The sequence below is a fragment of the Atheta coriaria genome, unplaced genomic scaffold (assembly GCF_025399875.1).
Source record: "Atheta coriaria isolate IRGN ID8LTWV9N9 unplaced genomic scaffold, Caltech_Dcor_3.1 hic_scaffold_7_pilon, whole genome shotgun sequence".
Lineage (NCBI taxonomy): Eukaryota > Metazoa > Arthropoda > Insecta > Coleoptera > Staphylinidae > Dalotia > Dalotia coriaria.
Window position 1 is genome coordinate 10238105 of NW_027045449.1, and position 14412 is coordinate 10252516.

Sequence of the window (14412 nt, forward strand, 5' to 3'; positions counted from 1 at the left end):
AAAGCAATAAAATCACCAGCGAAAGAGATGTGCGGCTCTCGTGGCCGGCTGCGTTCCAGTTCTAGATTTCTAGTAACCCAATAGCGCGAGCGCGCAGAGAGCGATCGATCGATCGCCATCGACATCGAACTGTTCGGACAGCATCTCGGAGCGCAAGAGAAGCGAGTCTAATCGCGACATGCAAATACAGCGCGAGAGGCAAGATACCGCATCGCATTACTGCATGCAGTGGACATATCTAATCGTTTTTCTGTTCTGGTTCCGCGCGGCGACAATGTTGCAGCTAACAACAAAACGGTGTTAATGCGGATGGAGATACGCGAGGTGAAAGAAGCAAAAATTATTTGTGATATCATAAAGAAAGAGAAAAAATTGGTATCAGGTGTAAATTATGCATAAATAATCAAAATTTTAATAAAATGTTGTTAAAAATTTACTTAAAAACAAAAATTCTAAAGAAATTATACAAAAAATTTTAAATTTTCCTTTTTTTGTCAAAACTAGAATTTTATTTTGAAAATTTACTGAAAAATTGTATTTTTTATTAAGTTAGGTTAGGTTTAATGAGGTTATGTGTGGCCAGCTTAGAGAATATTGAGTGATCTCATAAATATTTGCATAAAAATTCAAAAAAATAATTTTTAATAATAAATTTATATCACCGTTTTGCATTATGCATAAATATTTGAAATTTCGAAGTTAAAATCTCATTTTGCATTAAAATTAAAAAAAATAATGAAAAATTAAGAAAAACTAAAAATTAAACATAAAAAAGTCTAAAAATCGAGTTAAAAAATAAAGAAATACCTAAATCTTAGAAGAACGATAATTAAAACATATTTTTATTCAAATATTTAGTTAATCCTGAATCCAATTTTCTGCGAAAAGATAAATCATCGCAATCCATTTAAAATTTCGCGAATGACTGCGTTAATATTAATAACCACAGCAGAACATCAAAGAATTCCAATTGGCGCTTGTTAATTACCCGCGAATGTCGTGTTTCGCGTGAACATTCGCGATGAAGTATGAATTATGATTTTATGCATTAAAAATATGAAATATCGGCACGGCGCCGACTTAGACCTGTGCCTATAAATACACTAGAATACACTTTTGGTAACCACCACATTCGCGCATAAATTAACCGTGTTACACCAGCAGCACCAGCACAAAAAAAAAACGAAATACAACACGAAATACAATAAATTAAAACATGCCTGATTTATTAATTAATGTTACGTATGTAAGTTATGTATCGCGAATGCCACAGCAGCAGGTTGTTTTAATTAAAATTAATGGACAACGCAGCGACGCAACAAAAACAACCAAAACGTGAATATCCAACGTCGTGGGCATGGCAGAAGGGAGGAAATATCTGAGTGAAATATTTCAAAGACGGTAATTCATTTGCGGTGATACCATTCAGAATTTAGTCGACATTTTCTATACTTGCAGTTAATCAAAATCCATGAAAGAAAATCTGGCGTCGTAAATAACTCCGTATAAAGCAGATGAAAATAATTGTATGATGGCCCAACCTTTTGTTGGAATGTAAAACAAAACAAGCGAATAACAGCCGAGCGAAACACTTTCCGATGATGCCTCTTTGTCATATCAGCCGGCGATCGCTAGAATATTGATTGAATCCCATTCGATACACGAATACATTAATTCGTAATAAATATTTGTATTATTTATGGGTGGCAATGAAGGTCGGGCCGAGAGAAAACCATTCAGTCATCTATCGCCGCTATCGGATCTCTTTCTGCTTGGATATTAATACGCACACGCGCAGCCGCCATCTCGTCGCAAGTGCAACAAATTCGAATTGAATATCGAGATGCAATCGTCATAATACGAACGACATGCCCATGAAAAGCTGGTACACGGCCTACGAGTGATGGAATGAACAACAGAGCAGTAAAAATATTTCTATTTCTACAAAGTAAGAGCAGAAAATCGTTGCTGGCGAAAATGGCGTCTCGCACGTGTATGCGCGCATGCGCCGCACCCATCTACAGCCACCGCCATCCCACGTGCCTTTTTCGCCATTATCCTATTATATTACACTCTAGATTATTACTACGCGCATTATTCCTTGCATTATGTCGTTTGTTGTCGTCGGGCGAGGTGTGCGCTTGCGGCGTGCCCCTTTTGTGTCGCGAGAGAAGAAATTACTGAAACGATTATGTTTGTACCATCAACATTATTTAGATTCAATCACGAATCAAGAAAAACAAAGAAATTAAATTAACTTTTTTATATTTCCCGCTGAAAAATTACAGGTTTCTGTATCCTGATGTGACGTAGAAAACAGTTTTCCACAATGAGGGGTTGAACTCTGCTATAAAAAAATCACACAGCGACATCTACCACCTCCTAAAACAACTTAACCCAACTGATCGACAACATAACCTCTAAATCTAACATGTTTTCTATGTTTAGTAGTTATTATTCGCAAAAACTACTAAAAATACTTTTGAATAATTCTGTCCTGATTGATAATAAACACAAATAGATGTAATGTGATCAATGAGAGCACAATGAATGGAAAACGCAAATATCAATGAACGCACACAACGCACGCCGAACGTGATTCAAAACGTGCACTTCGGGCGCCAAGTGCGCGTACAATCGATCGGGATTGCGACGCAATAATGCACAATACAAGCGTCGGCACAACTTAAAACGACTTAAGTACGCGCGCGCTCGCGAATATCTATAGTAATCTATACTATACTATATATACGACATCGGATATGTATAAAGCATAAGTTTGCATTCGCGCGGCGCGAAGAGTTGACAATCCCGCTCGTCCGCTCCAATTGTCCTTATCTTATAAATACGTAATCAGTTATTGTGCGGCGCTGGGTTTGTTAGCCGCGAGGTCGTTGTGCGGCCGCGCTTTGCGAAATGCCGGCGCGCTGCAGATGACTGTAATTTCGTCGATATTATAACAGCTTCATATGCTAATCCAGCGCGCGTTGTTGTTACCTGGCAACAGGACGTTGCTTTGTCATTCAAATGATGAATTTATTTCTATTGTCGTTTGTTATTTATTGTTAAACCCCAATGGCACGGCGCGCACGTGGAGCGGAGCGCACAATGCGCACACGGATAGAAACTATATTTTTTTAATGAGAATGAAGAATATAACTGAACAACGTTCGCATTCGGAATTAATAAATTTACTGCGCATGCGCGCACTTCAGGAAATATTCAAGGTGAATTTTATTTTATTTTGTTGTAAAAATTGTTGTCCTGACAAACTTCGAAATCTCTCATCAATAATTTAGTAATTTTTTTCAATTTTTAGTGAATTACAGGCAGTTTTTTACGCAAAAACTGAAAAATTCAAAAAAAAGTAGTTCCCTTCATTATCGGCATAGTTTCGAAGTACAAAAAAGAAGAAAACGGCCGAAAATCTAACTACAGAAATGAAAATTAGGTAAATTTGAATAAAAAGCGCTGGCTTCAGTGGATTATTACCAAAATTAATGATAATTTGCTCCAAAATTTTTGTTTTTCCTTTAATTTTCAAAAACACTTCATAATAAACTCAATTTTATTAAAAAAAATCAAACAATAGTCAAGATTTTTTAATTGTCCGATAATTTTTATTGCAAAAATGAAAAAACGTTAAATAGGGGAAGGTAGCATAATTTGGACCAGCGCCTAAGTTGGACCACCACGATATCCGCGGACTGTTGAAGTTTATGCAAAAATTGACTGGTCCCTTGTTTTACTCGTATTTATAAACAATTAATGCAACTATTTGGGTTAAAACTTGCCGCGTGCTTTCGTCGTGACAACAACTTCGTGAATCATTGATTATCAAATCTATTATAACGACGTAAGTGCAAGAGCTGTCAAGCCGTTAAAACGTTAGTTTTACCGATTATTATTTTATCATCAGAAAGCTTCTTTATTTATCTATAATTTATAGTATTAATTTTGAGAGGTTATGTTATATTAAGATTGTTGTTGATCATTATATATAAATTCTTCAAGTTGCCCAAGTTGGACCGAAGACAGACACCGGAGTTTTACAGGGAAAACGTATATCATTTTTTCGACCTCCTAGAAAAGCTTGTGGACGAGCACAAATCTTCGAAATGATCCACTGTATGAAATGCCGCACTTTGGTTTATACAAAATGTGCTTGTGTTAGTGCTAAAACTAAAATTTACTATTGTGTCAATTGCCGTTAAAAAAGCATGGTCCAATTTAGGAAACCGCGCGGTCCAATTTAGGAAACCGGTTTCTTAAGTTGGACCAAAAACACAATTTTTTTAAATTGAAATTTGAGGGGTGTAAATATAATTTTTACTTAAATCAAAAATATCATTTTGTTGGTAAGCCTTGTGAGTTACTTTTCCGCTACTTAATTTTTATTGACAGTTTATATGTGGCTCTATAAATCAAAAAATATAAAAATGGTCCAAATATGGCTACTCTCCCCTATAATCGTATACCTAGATGAAAATAATTTATGACATTTACCAATTAAAAAAACTTCAAACACGTGGGTTTTGTAACCAATATTCACCCAGTGTGGGCCTTGCAGGAAGTGTCAGTGTCATTGTCAGTAAACTAGGCAATAATTGATTAATTATAAAATGTCAATAGCCAACAATACGACTTTGAAAGGACGCCAAGAATTTCACTCTCGACAAAAATATTCGAATGCAAGGTAATTCAGAAATTCGTGTCATTTGCCACATTAATTATCCTATTTACAATTGTAATCCATCCAATATCGAAAGTGAGCATTTCCCTTGATTGGCACAACGATAGATCCCACTGAACAGAAATTGATTGATTGATGATATTTTTTTGTGCGTAGGACCTCAATGAGAAAGTAAGACATTTCAATTCGATTCGTAGACGTCCATGACAATAAGTCAAGCGACTCAACTCCGCACGAAACAAATAAACTCAATCATTAATCAATGAATGAATTAGGTGCCTACTTACAATTCCGTATCACGCGCGCTCTATCAGGAATTAATTTAAAATTCTTCAATATTGCTCATAACAGTAAACCACATTCCACGTTTTTATGATCGCTTAATAAATATTTGTTTATTTTACTCATTTAAAAAGTTCAAAGGTGAGAATTTTCGATTCTACGACTTAATGTGATGTGATGTGATGTGTCAGGTCATCTTCATCTACACACATTGAGATTGCAACTGCAATTACAGTAATAGTTACAGCTATGGATTGTTACAACTTGTATTGCACTTATACGTCCATAGGAACGGTTACACTCGTTAATAGTGTAATATTGCACATGCACAGCGCCAAAACTCGAATGGAAAACGGCGACCATGATTGCAAGCTGGATGCGCGATTGTGTGTGAATGAAGAAAGCAGAGAAGAAGACAGGAAAAAAAAACAGCGCGCACAAATCAAGTGAATACGAGTACAGCACACGATGTTGACGACCCGGGCGCGCAAACGTGTAATTAATGCAACGGATTTATTAGAAGCTTATTTTCTTGCATAATTTTTAGGCAAGGAGCGTATTTGACGCGGAGAGCATCTCCAGTGTGGGTTTTTGAAATTTTCTGTTATTATTTAGTACGGTCGGTACATTGGTGAATATATTCACTATAGCGAACAGAATAATAACGTGTAGCGTTATTTTAATTACAGGTGCCTTATGGTAAGCAAAACACTATTGAGAAGTTCAATTCTTGAGAGTTTTGAAGTAAAAATCTTTAGAAAATAGAATTAAATTTGAGTGAAGAATAAAAATAGGGAGATTTTCTGAGAAAATTAGTAAAAATAGACATTTTATCATCAAAGATTTTTGAAGTAAATGTAAATATACGTTATTTTTCTCTAAAAATGCAGAAAAATTCATTTTTCTGCCTTAAAATAGTCTAAAAAGTAAATTTTTGGTGATGGTGAGCAAAAATAATCATAAATCAACCAAGGCATTCATATTTCAGCCTTGAAATCACAAAAAAACTAAAAATCCTGAGTAAAATGACCAAATATAATCATTAATCTACCAAGGCATTCAATATTAAACGAAAATATATTTGTGTTTTGCAATTTTTCATCGAAAATTGTTAAAAATACTAAAAGAATTAATTTAGTGATATTTGACTGATTTTTACACTAAAAACTTATTATTAAATTATTAAAATTGATTTTTTCAGGCTTAAAACACCACAAAAGTTTAATAAAAGAAATTTATTTGTTTTATGTAATTTTTTTCCAAAATTTTTACAAAAATGACCAAAATATCATAAATCCACCGTTATTATGATAATGTCCAAATATATTTTACAACCTAAACAATAAATTATTATAAATACCAATGTTTTTGTTCTCCACTGCAGATTTCAACTAAAATAACATTGATAGACAAACAGACGCGTCGCAGGTAATCGATTTCATACACCGTGTGTGCGTCGCAAGGTCAAACACACATCAGACAAATAATTTTTTAACGTTTTTAAGGCTGCAAAGCATTAGCATAACAATAACTAATCGCTAATAGCGCACGTCCATAAACATCCATAACACACACACACAACACACAAAAAAGCTACAACCTGTAACCATCGAGACTAATAAACTCCGTGGTTCGGGCAATATGCAAAATAAGCATGAACATTTGAACATTTATATTATAATAGCATCGTGTGAGAATGCGGCGTGTTAAATTTTCGGTTTTCGTTTTCGATCTCGTTTCTTGCGTCTCGAATAGACAAAATGCCTTTATTTATGCGTGTTATTGTTGGCGCGATTTGTAAATCATTGTTGTTTGCGATTGTGATGTAATCGCGAGATTACGTCGTTTTCAGTCGATCGTAATTTAAACTTTATTAGCGAGAAACAATCCGAAACTAAGAGTGGAGCGACGAGGAATATTTGAATTATCCGGAACGCGATCAACTTCGACTAATTTTATCGTGCGTTTAATCGCATTTTGCCTTGTTAGACACGCATTCCACGCAATAAATTTATTTTACAATAAAGATAAGCAAATATATCGATTGTAAATAAACGAGAGACAATAAAAATGTCACATATTTACAAAAACATTGTTATTTTTTCAATTATTACTATTTATTCATCAAAATTATAAAAAAATGGTGTTTTGGTAAAAAAATAAATTTTTAATAAATTTTCTTTTAAAATATTAAATATTTTAAATTAATTCATCAATAAACATTTTTTATTTTATTTTTCTAACGTTAAATAAGCGTAAAACGAGAAAAAACTTTTTTTTCGAAAATATTTTGATGTTGTATTATTGCGTTAGAAGCTGACATCATCAGACGATAATTGAGTATTTCAATTAGCGTTTAGTGACATAACCCATCCGAAATGCACACATTGCATTATCCATAAGCACAACAATCGACATTTGAATATTGCCATTCTTCGAATCCGACCCGACCGTACTTATATGGAATTTAAATTAAATTTATAGAATGCTAAGTGCGGTTTCACGCATGCATGCAATAACACGATTCCTTGTAAAATACCAGCGTCGTGTCTTTTATTTCGAGACTACGCGGAATTCACGTATTAAATCAATTAGCAACGAGCGTGATTAATATAAAAATCGCCATTCTATTCATATTTTTGTTAATAAAACAAATGCAACAAAACGTAAGCAAAAACGTGCTTGAAACACAACCTAACAAAAAGTCCAATTAAGCAATCCATAAAAGCGTGTACAGTCGATAATGTAATAATTAAATCTATTAGCTTCTTCACGTATTGCTTGAAATTCATGAGATGAGATGATCATACGAAGGTTTTTGCCATTCGCCGATTCTTCGACGCAATCTTAATTATCTTATCTTTTAGTTTACGAGATATTCGCGATTGAATAAAATGGAGAAAAATTGAAAAATGTTACTTTTTATCACATTTAGTCGCGTTTTTCGTCCTTTTACTATAGGAAATATACTTATTTTATATTTTTATCTGATAGAGAATTTTCCAATCTTTCATAATCAGCAATGCGTTGGTTGCTATCTCTTTTGGTTTAAGAGATATTTATTATTAAAAATCGTCGAAAAAAAGTATCAAGCACCCCCCCTTGGCAATTTTTTCTTAAGCATTAAAATTTCATCTCTCAGATTTCCGTTTTAACTAGCCTATCTTATAGAGAATAGTCCGTAGATTAAGACGCTGCGATCGGATCTTAATTATCTCTTTTAGTTTACGAAATATTCGCGATTGAATAAAATGGGCAAAAATTGAAAAATGTCACTTTTTAGCACTTTCAGTCGCGTTTTTCGACCTTTTACTGTTGGAAATATAATTATTATATATTTTTATCTGATAGAGAATTTTCCAATCTTTCATAATCAGCAATTCATTGGTTGCTATCGCTTTTAATTTAAGAGATATTAATTATCGAAAATCGAAGATAAAGTTTATCCCTTGGCAATTTTTTCTTGCAAATTAAAATTTCATCTTTCAGATTTCCGTTTTAACTAGCCTATATTATAGAGAATAGTCAGTAGATTAAGACGCTGCGATCGCTGCTACGCAATTATCGACGGAGATCGACGCTCAAAAATCGTTTTCAAGTTTTCATCTCACGTTACATATCATCTGCGCTTACCTTGAGCGGTATGTGGTCTTTTTTCGCAAGCGAAGAGCCGCAATTTGTAATTACGTTAATTGTTAAAACTTCTCCATAAAATCGACTGCATACGTGTTACCATTGTTACATAAAGCAATAATTTACGGCTAATTGCATGGAAAAACGATGATATAAGACACGCAGCGTGCAAGAATAGAGCAAATGCACAAAATACATCAACACAATATTAATTACAGCGATTTGCCTAAGTATAATTACCACTTAGAAGTTCCTACTTTTTAAAACAATGTAAAAGTTTTTAAAAAGGTTGAAATTTTTGTTTTGCCGTAAAAGTTAACATTGCAACACGATTAATTGTGGCTTGATGTTGGTAAATTGCCAAGGCAAAGTTTAAGCTCCAATAATCGACAAAATCGAATCGAATGCAACGCGCATTAAGCAGCCAATTAAAAAAAAGTGTTGCCTTGAAGCTGTGTTCTTAATGAATGACACGAAATATCAACAATGCACAGATGAGAGAATCAAGACACAAAAAATGACGATGTTGCGAAAAAAACTCGTAATAAGGTTAATTGTAACTTCAATTACAGTGTATTAATGACAAACGTGCTAATAGACATTAGTTATAACGCTCTGATAAGCATTTATTCTATTTTTATTTTAAAAAATAAAAAAATTTTTCCTTTAATTTTTCTTATTTTTAACAAGTTGAACGTCACCACTGCACTTTAATTTAATAAAAATAATGTCCAGGGTGTGTTTTGAATTCGCTGACCCAGAAAATGAAACCCGCTCGATTTTTTATCAGCACATAATTATCCCACTGACCTAGTCGTCCTACTCCAGTGGTCATAGTGTTTCACACGTGTACTTTTATTTTAAAAACGACATTTACATTACTCACAAGTATTATTCAGCACTTTTGCTCCGCATACTCTCATTTGTCACATCTAAAGAAGGCAAGAAGAGAAACTATGCGCATTTTTCTGCCGCGCGCCGTGAACTTAACACTAATTTTTTTGCAAGCGTGAAGAACAACACAGCATATATAAGTAATATTACATTACATTTTCTCGGCTTGGAGTTGGAGGAGCAGTGGAAAAGAAGAATGAATAACTTACTTACACTAAACAAGCAAAATGCGAATATCTCAACCTGTGCGCGCCGCTGACGACAAAATAAATGACAAAAGTAACTAACCTACTTTAACTGCGGCAGCGCGACGGCACTATTCATTTCTTATGTTATTCTTTCAAAGCGTGCGCGCGCGTGAACCGCTATTATTCTATTATGTTCGTTCACAACATTATCTTCTTCATATCGCTGGCGTACTGCCTCACATTATTACCTTATCTCGTTGAGTGCAAGAGACACTGTGTGTTTGAGTAAACAGAATTACAGCGTTTGTAGACGACTAATTTAAATGGGATGCAAGATAGGATTGCATTTCGCTTTTTGTGGGTAAAGTAATAAATAACTGTAAACTGTGGAAGAAATATGCGACGAATGCAAATTGCGTGTGTTGTAGAATACATGAGGGTAAAGGGGATTTAAAACAACAGGCAACCAACTGAACACTGACGTCAGTGGCTATAGTAAAGCATCGTGCGCGGTTTTTAGAAAAATTTGATTTTTGTTTTTGTTATAACTTTTGACTCAGACATGATAGGATGTTGATTTAAATTTCATTCATTAGATATTTTTAAAAACTATCGATTGTATGTACGAATGTTTTTGGAAAAATTTGTTATCATAAAGATAATTGATGTTAAAGTAAAAATTTTATTTTAAAAAATGCAATTTTGGTGTTTTTTGGTTAAAAATGATATAAAAATGATAAAAATCTTATATTATAGGAAAGATTATATGAAGAACAATGCAACAATACCTTGAAACACCATTTTTACTAATTATACATAACCTCACTTTATAATTTTTAAATTAAAAGTTAATTTCACGTGCTTCTACATTTGCGTCTGCAAGTCCTATAAACTCCACTTTACCTAAGATAATCTCCTATGCTATGAAGAACTGAAAGCTCAGAAAAACGCGAGTAAACAAGAAATTATCAGTTAAGGCGAATGCAAAACGCGCGCAAACGACACACAGTAGGCACCGCCGCCTCAAATGCTAGGTGAATTAGCGTCGAGAAAAACGCGAGAGCCAAGCGTGAATACCAACCGAACCAAATTACACAGTCATGCAAACAAGGCATACTGTATGAGAAGGGTCGGCATCCGCGTGTGTCTATTGTTTGTTGCAAATGATTGCCGGTGAAACGAATAAAATAACACAGGCGAGAAGCTGGCTGAGTGCTCATTTAATTTAACCTTTTCTCTCATTCACAAAGCGAATGCAAAAACAGAAAGAAAAAAAAAACGCGGCATATTAATCTGGAGTGATTTTTACTTTTTAAGCAAAAATTAATTTTCGATTTCGTCACAACGTCTCGAAAATGTCTTGTGTGAACGCCGATATGAGGCAATCATGTTAAAAAGACGTCTGCAAGAGAATAATTACATAATGACGCAAGTATTTCACGCCGCTGCAACTGCTCCAGTTTTTATTTTGTTTCATTTTTCGAAAAACCTTAATTCGCAAAAACGACGCATATCACTTTATAAATATACGTGTGACTAGTTTGGGGCCGCGTTGTGCTTGTGATGTGAAATGTAAATTTAGTAAATTCATGTTTGACGACCTGCAACGCATAAAAACATCAATGATCGCGCGCATTAAGGCCAGAAAGAGAAAACGCGCATAAAATTCAGAGCACCGAGAGTGTGTGGCGCGAGCAAGTTCCCATGTTCTCAAACTTATTACAAGTTGACAAGTGCACTGCGAGAAATAAGTGCGTGCGGCGTGCAAAGGAAGTGACAAGAAACGAAACAACTAAAAGTGAGATGAATGCATGAATGAACACACTGGTGGAATAGGTAAAATGTCTAATTTTGTTGCGCATTCAATGATTGTAGGTATTAATTAGAAGTGACAATGATTTATATCTTAATAGAATTGAATTTTGCTCTCGATTTCGCATTCGCATAATATATTTCAAGTTGTTCGATTATGTAAAAAAACACAAAAAGCTAATTTGCAAGTCAAATTTATACCTCAAAAACAAGAAATATTAACCTGGCGCAAAAAGTTGCTGAAAACTTTAGTCGTAAATTAAGTTTTTTGCTAGAAACAAAAAACAAGTTGATTTTATCGTGATTTGCAAGGTGGATTTCAACACATTTTTTATTAACTGTACAAGAATCCAGATTTAAGCATGTGTGTTGGGTTGCATACCTTTTGCAGGCATGCAATACTTCTAAAACATGAAAATTTGTGAAAATTTATGTTTGTTCGTCTATAAAACAAAAACTACTTAACAAATTTTTATAAATTTTGGTAAACAAGTAGATTTGACCTTGGAGAAGGTCATAGCATAATTTTTATCTTGAAAATACAGTTTAAACTGTAAAATAATGAATAAAAGCTGAAACTGCGCATGCACATATTTGTTGTTTATAGATTGTTACAAATATAGCAATTGTGGCTCAAATGACCTCCCAATTATCGTCCTATTACAATCACTATCTCGTTACAATAAACCTCAATTCAACAAAAGCCATAAAACTGAAATTTAATGCGTTCCTAAATAAGAATTTAATCAGACCGTTCTTTGATTTCATTTAACGGCGTTTAATATTTACGACATCGCGCAAGTTTGTATTAAAACATATTTAATTCATTCGACCAATTCAATCACGAGTACTCCCAGCTTTAGATAACAAACGAGCCAATTAAGTACAATTACAGCATGCGTCTCTCTTCGCACCAAATCCATCTCCTCGTCCATGGTTTAATTGCTGCGTTATTTATTTCTCTGAATGCTGAGCTGAGCTGAGAAAATTCCAAACTTTGGGGGGCATTATTAAACAATAATCCGCTTGATAAATTGCCCTTTTGTGGGCCATAAAGTGATGCGCGCGTTGGGCATCGGCTGCTTATCGTGTAATCATCATCATACCCGCGAGAAAAAGAAAACAAAAAAAAAACGTAGACGCGCACAAAACACGGGTTTTTAAAAGTTTAAAGCCGCATTTATCCGGTGGAGTGCACGATGAACTCGGTGCTTTAATAATAATTCGGGACACGTGCATGTGTGCGTTCGTACACGCAAGGCAACGCCCAAAGATGAAATATATGTAACACACAAAAAGCGCTAAGAACAGTTGAACGATGAGGCGAATAAAGAAGAAAAAACGAAAGCCCGCCGAAAATTACGCTTAATGACCAAATATTAATCATAATTATTCGCCGACCTCACGCAAAAGGATTTTTAGTTTTAAATTTGCCAAAAATACGATTTAAAATCTTTAGATCGAAAAAAATAAAGTTATGTTAGTTACATCATCTATAAATTAAGAATCGCTGGACAGATTTTAATGATCTATATTTTTTTGAATTCGTCTACATTCCGAATGGAAGAATAACTAATAAAATATCAAAAATTATGACTTTAAGGGCCTGAAATAAGGGATGGAAGTTGGTTAAAGGTGATAGTTGCATAGAGATGATGCATTATTAGCAATTTTCATTCTTTTAAAACTAAAAATTCATTTTTAAATAAAATGTGAGAATAAAATAATTGTTATCTGTTTGACATTAGCGTTAATAGGTCGTCGTAACGTCGCAGATTCCGCGATGGCATTCCTCGATTTACAATAAACCTTCGCGCGCGCGAAATAAGTTATGTGCGAAACGTGAATTAATAAGAATTTATGTAATTTTGCAACGAGTCCAATCGGCTCCTGCACACAACACACACCACCATTCACTCTCTCGGCGTGCGAAATGCACACTCGCGAAATAAAAACCATCATCTGCATGAGCGGGCCGCGCGCGCGCGGTGCGGCGCTGTGTCGTGTCGTGTCTTGTGTTTCGCCTATCGGTGAATCGCGTCGTGCTTTATTAGCTAATGGTTACGAGCGGCGCGTTGCATAAAGTGACGCCGTGTGTAGGCTGTGTTTGTTTGAATTTGCGAATGCGAATGAATTACGGCGTGAAACAAGAGTGAAAGGTATCGAAATGCAGCATCGCCGCGCATGGCGGTCGCGATGCACAATCGCAACATATTAATTTCCACCGGCTAATAAATGTAATAGAATGTCAGCGTGGCGTAATCTATGCGAACAACACGCTAACAAATTGTCATTGATGGTCACTGGATAATCATCGCGCAGATTTGTCACATGAACATTGCGCATGCGCCGATTACTTAGGATCAAAAACAGTGTTATTTAGTGTAAAATTCAATTTTTATTAATTTTTTTTTTATTTATTTTTAACTATTGAGTTGTTAGAAATAATTTTGCTTAGATTGGTTGCGCATGCGCGACTTACTCTAACTCAAAACAACGCTATTTTGAGTAAAATTAAAATATTCATTATTTTTTATTTACTTTTTCACTGATTCGCTTTGATTTATGACATATATATTGCGCATGCGCGAGTTTCTCAGTATCGAAACAGCGCCATCTAGTGTAAAATTTATGTAATCAATAAAAATTTAGTTTTTTACCGTTGAATTGTTAGAAAAAAATGTGCATTTCATCTATTAAAGTTAATGACTATTATAAACCTCGAACCTCCGAGTGATTGTGGACAAAACAAATTGGCATACGACACAATACGGCCCCGCAAATTAAAGATGAGTATTTATTTATTTAAATCCAAATAACGGTAACAAGCGCGTACCTACACAAGACGACACATAAAAAATCTCCGCACGAAAAGAAGATGTTATATTGTGCCGTTGTTGGCGAGGCCAC

General features: G+C 34.6%; 1 protein-coding gene across 1 annotated transcript in view; it reads right to left on the bottom strand.

Annotated features, from left to right (window-relative positions):
* osp (myosin phosphatase Rho interacting protein outspread) overlaps positions 1-14412 on the bottom strand; it is a 62385-nt gene that overhangs the window by 13354 nt on the left and 34619 nt on the right. The gene's annotated exons all lie outside the window — the stretch shown is intronic.